Genomic DNA, 9,028 nt, shown 5'->3' with positions numbered 1-9,028 from the left:
TGCTGCTGTTGCAAAATGTATATAATGTTCCTAAACTTTGGCTTCCACTCTTGGAGCATAGCACACTCTTTTGCAAGGGAAGAAGGCTGGATTACGGAACCAAAGCCAAACATGATTTGTCCTCTTTTTTTTCAACTAATCGCTCTTTAGCTCACTGAGCTGGATACATGCATTTATACATTTGTATATATGTATACATTTATAACGAGATGATTTAATTAAATCAATTAAAAATCCAATAAAAGATGCCTGGAAACAAAATTTAAAAATTGCTCAGGGCACGAGGTCTTTTGTTTCTGGGTCATCACAGGCAAATATAGTGAGAAACTGACCAGGTCGTGGGAAGCTGGGCCTGGCCAGAAACTCTGCAGTAACGCCAGATGGTCAGCTGAAGCCCCCAGATGCAGGGACGCCAGAGGGGCCCTTCCAGATCACACCCCAGCAGTTTCAGCACGTGGGGGATTGTGCGGTTGTGCTGCACACCCGTGTTTCTTTGCCCCTTTCCCACCACTTCCAGAGCGGTTCAGAGTTCCCGTCATCTCACAACTCGCCAGCTTTGCCAAACTACCAAACGGGGCATTTTCGGCACTGAAAAAAATGACCATTTCTCACACTTAGGACCGCTGCAGCGTCCCCAGGGTCAAGTGGTTGGATGCTTGACAACTGACTCATACATATGACGGTCGCAGTGTCTTGGGGTCACGTGATCCCCTTTTGTGACCGTCTGGCAAGCCACGTCCACAGGGAAGCCAGATTCACTCAACAATCGTGTCACTAATTTGAAAACAAAGTGATTCATTTAACAATGGTGGCAAGAAAAGTCACAAAACTCACTTAACAAATGTTTCACTTAGCAACATAAATGTTGGGCTCAATTGTGGTCGTAGGTTGAGGACTACCTGTGTACAAGCGGTCAGCCCAATGAAAGAGGCTGCTGAAGACTCTCTGCCGGAGGCCTTAGATGAGACAGTTGGACAGTCATCTGTTATAAACGCCGGAGAAGATTCTGTCTGGAGCAAAGGCTGAGCCCTTCCAGGACTAGAATCTTCTATCATCCTGTCTAGTTTTAGGGCTATTTTTCACACGCCTCCATGTCTGCTTTTTGCCCTGGGCTCCTGCTGCAGCCTTTGTCTCCCCCAACCCCCACAGCTGAGTCATCTTAAAATCCTCTTTAGCATCTTTCTCATTTTTGAGCAGTTTCTCCCTCGTCTTTCAACCCCCTTCCCCCCTCCCCCTCCCCATGAACACCATCTGGATGTGTTGTCATCCATGAAGCCAGAAATGGGATCGGTCCAGCAACGGCTGCCGTAGGAAGCTGTTATGGACCTGCCCTTCCTGTTGCTGGACGTGCTGCCCTCTATCCAGCGGGGCCATGTTGGCCTGAACGGCTGCGAAGACGGCACATCTGGCTTCTGCAGGCCCTCTGCAGCCCAGGTAATGGCTGACCGATGTGGCATCCTGCACCTGGGGCTCTTCTGAAGGATGCAGGTCCGTGTTTGGAGAAGACGGTAGGTGTTTGGGAAAAGGGATGCAGGAGGTTGAAAAAGAGGAACTCGGTCTTACCAGCTTGTCATTGCAAGGCTTCACTGGAGGCTTTCAAGAAGAGACTGGGCTGCCATTTGTCAGAAATGGTGTAGGGTCTCCTGCTTGGGCGGGGGTTGGACTAGATGACCTACAAGGTCCCTTCCACCTCTAACAGAATCTATCTACTCCTACTCACAGCGTAGCTGGACCTTCTGCTATGCCTATTACTGGGGAGGGGGTTTGACACCACCAAGGGCTCCCGTATGGCTTTTGCAGCAGTAAGTTTTGCCAGGCTTCGGAGGAGAAATGGGTTCCTTGGTGATTCGGTGCCAAGATAGCAGTAACTTGTTTCACACACAGCCCTTGGCCATGCTTGTTCGTTTGTTTTTTTCAGCCTGGCAACTTCTGAAGACGGGTCTAGCGCAGGGGTGAAATCCACTTACCTTCCCAAGCGGTTCGGAAGTGCAGGCACCCCACGCGCACCACCTGCACGCACGGACCCTCTGCGCATGCGCAAACCCTTCTGCGTTAAAACCAGGAAGTAACGACGACCGGGCGGGTGGGCGGAGCCTTGTGCCGCCATCGTTACCAGTTCTCCGAACCACCAGCTGCCATCTCTACCGGTTTGGCTGAATCAGTCTGAACCGGGAGCATTTCACCCCTGGCCTAGCGTGCCTTCTGAGAAGCAGCTCCTGCAGCCAGAGAATCCAAAACGGCTTCAGAGTGCTCCGCTCACCTGATGCTCTTTTGGAGAGCAGGGGTCTCCAACCTTGGCAACTTTAAGACTTGTGAACCTGGCTGAGGAACTCTGGGAGTTGAAGTCCACAAGTCTTAAAGTTGCCAAGGTTGGAGACCCCTGAAATAGAGCATCTCTCCTTCCCCCCAAGTGCCAGCGCAGACTTTGGGAGCTGAGGGGCCGCGCCAGCCCATCTTGCAAGGGGGTCAATGCTGAGGAAGGCCCAGGTTTGCTGCTGCTCCTGGCCTAGCAACCAGGAAAGCTTGATGTGATTATCTGAGGGATGGTCTCTCGCCAGTCACATCTACCTGACGCATCAGAGCAGGGAGGCAGGGAATGTTGTGGGCCCCATCCCCGAGGAAAATACACCTGGTGGGACCCAGAAGATGGCCTTCTCCATGGTGGCTCCTTCTCTCTGGAACATCATTCCCCCAGAGGTTAGACTGGCCCCCACTCTGACACTCTTCCAGAAGGCGCTGAAGACCTGGTCCTGCCAGAGGGCCTGGGGAACCCAGAGCCGGATGGAGCCCATTCAATGGCTCGTGTGATGTGTTGTTGCTGGCGTGAAGGGTGGGGGGCTAAATATTTATTAATTTATTATTTGATTATTTTCTTTTATTAGTTTTATCTTTTTATATATGATGCTTTTATACATCTGTAAGCCACCTTGAGATGCCATGTGCAAATAGGCGGTAATATAATTTTTCTAATAAATAAAAAAATAAAATGTGGACTATCGAAATTCTGTGGACGTAGTTTACTTACACTCTGGCAAAGCATCTGACAAAGTAGACCACAGCCTATTTCTTAGTGGGATGGGCAGCATCACCACCAGATGGACACCTAACTGGCACTTGTCCAGAATGGTATGTGGTCTCCTGTTTGATTTGGGAGATGGACTAGAAGACCTCCAAAGTCCCTTCTGACTCTGTTATTCTGTTACTGTTTCTTGGAAGCAGATGGGAAGTCAGGCAGGGACCCGAAAGGAAGGCAACTTGCCCCAAGCCTTGGGAGGGTCTGTCCTGTATCCTGTCCTGGTTTCCTCCACAGCTTTTGCCATCTCCCCCCCCACCCACCCACCCATTGACCTCCAGCCATTGAAGAGGACTTCTGCTCCTCCATTCCTTCAAAGGGTTGGCCAACAAGCGGTAGCCAACAACTTGACTCCATCCTTTTTTTCTTGCTCTGGGAATCAGTCATATTTTAGCCCCAGGCCATGCAGGGTTTTTCCTGCCAACCCCTGGGATGCACAGCCAGACTCAGCATGGATGCACACGAGTGGATGGATGTGCATAGAACATGCACCGCGCTTTTTAGAAGCAGACTAGGCGTAGTTCCATCTGGAAATGTTTCTGGGCTGCCGCAACAGCTGATGGAGACCATATTCCTTATATAAGACTAATAACAAAAACATCTAGGAAGCATCTCGGGGCACAATTAAGACCTGTGTCCTGATATATAAAGCTTTAATTATACGTCCTCAGTGCCCTCAAATTCATTCCATGTCCTGTTCAAGCAGAGCCAACATCTGCGATGGCTGTTCCCAATTTATTTTAAATTAGGCCCAGTGAGGCACTCCTGATATCCTCCGATCACCTTTGCAAAGAACAGCCGCCTTTACCCAGCAAGCGGGTGGTGGGGGTGGCTTCCCTGCCGTTTCCCCCTTTGAATGCCAAAGGGCATTTGCTGGCACTTGAGGCTGCTGGGCTTCACCCAAAATGCTCCTCCTAAGCTGCCACGTTTTCCACCTGCCTTGTTGTTCTGGTTTTATTGATGTGACATCCCATCCAATCACAATCTATTCTTTTGTTTGTTGGCTCAGTTAGACAGGACTAAACTTTGTATAAGTCTGAAGGATTGGAAAATAAATATACATGTCAATCCCATTTTGATGTAGGATGGGTTTCCTCATTTTTTAAATTTAAAATTGTGTCTCTGGAATAAATCTGTTTTGTGATCGCTTCAGGGCACTCCCTGCCGTGGTACGTTTTCCGTAAGTGACTGTGTGATCGGAGCCCAGACAGGTCAGCTCCCGCGGGACCGTTCATGTCATGGGGTGACGTGTTTGGGAAGCTTCAGGGCAGCAAGCGGGCCTCTGTCCCAGGTCCTGAGCAGGCCAGCCGGCCCTGGGGGTGCTGGGGGTAAAATCAGCACTCTGCATTTCTAGATCTTAAAAATATTCTTACTGTTCTATTTCATCTTATTATCCTTTCTAATTTTCTTAATGATTTAAACTTTGCACTTAATTTTGGAGCCTATCTCAGATTTTAGCATGCTGGCATTCTAATTTGGGATGCCCTGGTAACTAAGTGGGGTGCAAGACCAATTTTTCTGAAAACCCAGGGAGCCCCCCACCCCGAAGCCCCTGAGGGGGAAATGCTCTTGACCAGTTTATGTCACTTTGCCCTCTCCTCCTCTGGGACTAGATGGCCGAAAGAGCCGGCCTCTAATCAAGGACCCACATGACCAACCTGGGGCCGGTCAGCCTACAAGAGTGCTGTTGTTGGGAAAAAACCGAGGGAGGTTGGGTCTCAAAGAGCAGCCGGGAGACAAATGCAGGGCAACCGCAAGGCAGGAATTCTGCTCTCTGATTTCGATACCGGATGAAATATCCCCATTGAAACGTCTGGGAAATAGTTTGAAAGTCCTCGGTGCAGAGGCCATCATGATCTTCCAACATATGGAAGGTCACCTCTGCCTGGTGGCTTTGCAGAGAACCTGCGTCACGAGCCACCACCATGGCTTCGCCCGTCACATCACCCTCCTTGCGGCTGCCAGCGTGAGCTAATAAAACCCCTTGGCAATGGGTTTTTTTGGGGGGAATCCAACCTGGAGCCCCACCAGATGGGGCCATGAGGGGAGATGGGGGCAGCCCTGCGCAATACCCCAAGCGGAAGCTGCACCTCCTTAGCCAGCAGCACCCCTTTATCTGGGGCGTCTCTGCAGAGGGAATGGGACCACTTACCACAGCCAACGCACCAGAGGCAAGAGTTACACTAATATCGAAGAAATTGTGGAACAGAATCATTAGAGAAAGGATGCCAAAGGAGGGACAAAATGAAACATGAATGACAAAAATTAAAATATATTTTTTAATTATTTTAAATAATTAAATTGAATTGAATTGTCCCATTCACTCTGTGGAAGGGATGAACCAAACCTCTGCTTTTTTGATGCTGTTTCCAACTTCTCTTCAAGCCCAACTTCCTCCCATCCCATTTACTTATGAATTCTAATAGGCATCTTCCACTGGAAGCATTTTCTCCTAATAGGAGCTTTCCAGTGTGCAATTTCCTGTGATGCATCTCTTTTGGGATACTTTAAAAAAAAAGCCTCCTGAAGAACCATATTAAGGCACCATCATAAGTAGAAAGAGGGGCTCTGGTCTTCCTGCAAGGGAGCCCCCCCCCATAGAAATGGATCAAGCGATGGAAATCAGGGATGGTAATCCTTGACATGACCACAGTTGGGACCAGGAAATTTGTTGTTATGCAGTGCAGTCATTAAGCGAGACATCACACAATGCACCCACTCTTACAACCTTTTTGCTGCAATTCAGAAAATCACCACCTTTGTTAAACAAGACATTGAAGGATCAGAATTTGCAGTCTTCCCTGCCATGAATTGGCTTGGGGGAGGTCAGTCAGGAAAGCCACCATTCAGAGTCATCAAAGGGCCATCAACGCCAGCGCTCGGATCGAATCCTGTGACTGAGGAACACTTCATTGGACACAAGTGTGAGGACCAGTCCTAAGTCACTTTTTTCAATGTTGTTGTTTTAACTTTGAATGGTCGCTAAAGTTGAGGACTTACATACTTACTCCTATTTCTAGTAAATCTAACCTTCCATAAATGTCTCTTAGCATTCAGTAGTAGCTGGGCTAACAGTTACTCTGCCTCCAAGACAAGTTATGTTATGAGCCTTTTCTTTCTCTCAAGGTTTATGAAATTACTCGGTATTATTTAGCACTCTGCTTAGGCTCAAGAACACATCTGTGGAAGTGCTGAGAAAGCCTTACTCAAGGGCTCCTGTTGAAAGCAAAGCTATGATACAGATGGACCATTAGAGTATAAATTAGTTATATTTTAAAATTAGTTAAATTTTAAGCATATTTTTATCTGTGTCCCATTCTCACCTCTCGGTATAGTGTCCTAAATGGATTAGATTGAAAAATGATCATGTTGCAAAATGTATTTATTTTAGGAAAATCATTCTAAAATGTTGGTTAATGTTGTGGATTTAAGCCTTCCGTTTGATTAACAGTTTAACAGAGTTGGAAGGGACCTTGTAGGTCATCTAGTCCAACCCCCCACCCAAGCAGAAGACCCTACACCATTTCTGACAGGTAACAGTCCGGTCTCTTCTTGAAACCTTCCAGTGATGAAGCTCCCACAACTTCTGTTCTGTTGATTGATTGTTCTCGCTGTCAGAAAAGTTCTCCTTATTTCCAGGTTGAATCTCTCCTTGATAAGTTTCCATCCATTATTCCTTGTCTGGCCTTTGGGTGCCTTGGAAAATAGCTTGACCCTCTTCTCTCTGTGGCAGTCCTCAAATATTGGAAGGCTGCTATCCTGTCTCCCCTGGTCCTTCTCTGCCCAGTTCTTGCAACCGTTCTTCATATGATACCCATGTTACTCTGTATACCTTTCCAGGCAATTGAAGATAATGAGGGAAATTGCAGATTAATGGCCAGGTGTCCCTCCAGCAGGCCATTCCCAGCAGCAGCAGATGGGAAAGAGATGCAGCTGGGCTGCAGCGGCTACCGGCCTTTGGATGAGACCTGAAGCGACACTTCCGCACGCAGCCACGAGGGCCTCGGGCACCTCTCTGCGATGCCAAGTATGTTTCATTTCCCGGAGAGATGCTTTCATCCAGCGCAGGATGCTTTGATCTTTACACTAAGCCCACCTGCGTTTTTTTTTCAATAACTCCACTCTGGGACGGGCCAGGATGCCAATTCATCAAAGACTCTGCCCTGCCTATCACCCCAGAAGAGGCCCAGCTGCCTTTTGGCACGTCAGGAAACAATTCCAGCTTCCAAACCCAAATGGGGGAAAGTGGCCGGAGAGCCCAGGACACAGAATCAGAAGGTGAATCCAGGAAGTGGGTGGCAGGACCAGGCAAGCCAAAGGCAGCGTTCCAATTGAGCTGCCCTGCATGAAGCCCTTGAGACATCATCGTCTTCTGCTCAGAATGAGGATCTACTCATCAACAGGAGCGGTTCTCCATTCTTCCCAGGGGCTTTCCCAGAAATCCATAATTCTGCCCCCTCTCTGCTCTTCTACTCCTTCCTCCCGAATACCTTCCTTCCAGGGAGCCCAGGTCAAAGGGCTAAGCTGAAAATGGCCCAGCCTTTCCAGCTAGATGGGTCTCCTCTCAGGCAAGGCATGGGTGGACTTCTCCTGGCTCCTTCACTCGGGTGTAGGACAACCACTGTGGCCAGCTCACCCCAGTCAACCTGCCATGGGACAATTCAATGTGGGGAGATGTCAACTGCAGTGGGCCTTGTCTTGCTTTAGGTTTTAGGATGACTCAGAGGGACAAGAGACCAGCCTCTGTTGATTCATCCCACATTGAAATTGTCCCATGGTGAGTTGGTCAGGGCAAGTCATCTGGGGTGAGTAGTCTCACTCCACCTCAGCTTCTGATTCAAGAAACCACTTACCTAAAAGGTTCGTGTATGACCTTAAGAACCATCCAATGTATTATGTTTACATCAGCCTCATGCAACATGCTAAGTCCTAAAGCTAAGCTGGGGGGGGGGGAATGGCTAAGGATCAGATAACATGCAAGCAATAAGCCACAATTATGGCTTCCCAGTTGGCCTGGTTCATGCAACCTGCTGAGACCAAAGACAGGTTACTTAACCTACAAAGCTACCTGGCTTCGTTGTAGCCTTGAGTTCAAAACTGGCTCCTGTTATGCGTTCATTCTATACAACAGAGTTTAACAAGACCACAAAACAACCTCTCCAAAGGCTTGCAGGATCAGCCACAACATTAGATTTGTTAGGTTCAGCTTGCAGCTTACTCCTAACTTGTTGGTCAGGCAATATATCTGTTTCTTTAAGAAACAACTGAGCCACGTAATCAGGATTTGCTGAACCCTGCAATTAGGCTACAGTGCATAAATAAGCAGCACAGAGAAGCGTTTGTTTTTCCTGCTTCTTCCGGATTGATACCTGATTGTATCCTGTTGCTTACTGCGTCTGTTATATGGTACTGTATACCAAGAGTTACTAAAGTCTGTTTGCTTTGGTAAGAGAAGATACTTACTGGACTGATATTACTGTTTATGACCTTGGACTGTTTTACCTACACCGAGACTGCTTGTATATAAAGTATTTTTCTCACACAAGCTGCACGTTTATCTCCTTCCCTGTGTGTTTCTGCTCTGCTCGTTGCACAAGCAACAAATACTTTTTACACACACCCTAACAAGATTGTCGCCGGGAAAACAATTGAACCAACTGATGATGGTAGAACAAGGACGGTCAGATTAGCCCCTCCTGTCAAGACCCTCTGCAGCCAGTGAGCCTCTAGAGGCATTTCAAATAATAGAAGAGGCTGACATCACCCACCCCCACCTTTCCTGGCTTCTGTTTGAACTTACCAAAATCAGCCTTCTGCTGGCATTGCTCCTTGTCTCTGTCCTTGGGGGGGGGGCATACCTAAGGCTTAAGACTCCTTCCCCCAATTCTGCTTTTTGTGGGTGAGGATCAGGATGAGGAGGGGGGTATCTCAAAACAGAATGGAATCTGAGATTAA

At 48.1% G+C, this 9,028-nt stretch overlaps 1 long non-coding RNA gene across 1 annotated transcript; it reads left to right on the top strand.

The window, feature by feature from the left end:
• The first annotated feature begins 1,321 nt into the window (after window positions 1-1,321).
• LOC148111695 (uncharacterized) lies at window positions 1,322-8,618 on the top strand. Its single transcript, XR_015730138.1, has 2 exons — window positions 1,322-1,508; window positions 6,914-8,618. It is a non-coding gene; the product is annotated as an uncharacterized LOC148111695 (long non-coding RNA).
• The last annotated feature ends 410 nt before the right edge of the window (window positions 8,619-9,028 follow it).

This window comes from Pantherophis guttatus, chromosome 16 (genome assembly GCF_059756535.1).
Source record: "Pantherophis guttatus breed Tessera chromosome 16, ASM5975653v1, whole genome shotgun sequence".
NCBI lineage: Eukaryota > Metazoa > Chordata > Lepidosauria > Squamata > Colubridae > Pantherophis > Pantherophis guttatus.
Note: the sequence above shows the minus strand (reverse complement) of the source record. Positions and strands in the feature narration are given on the sequence as shown.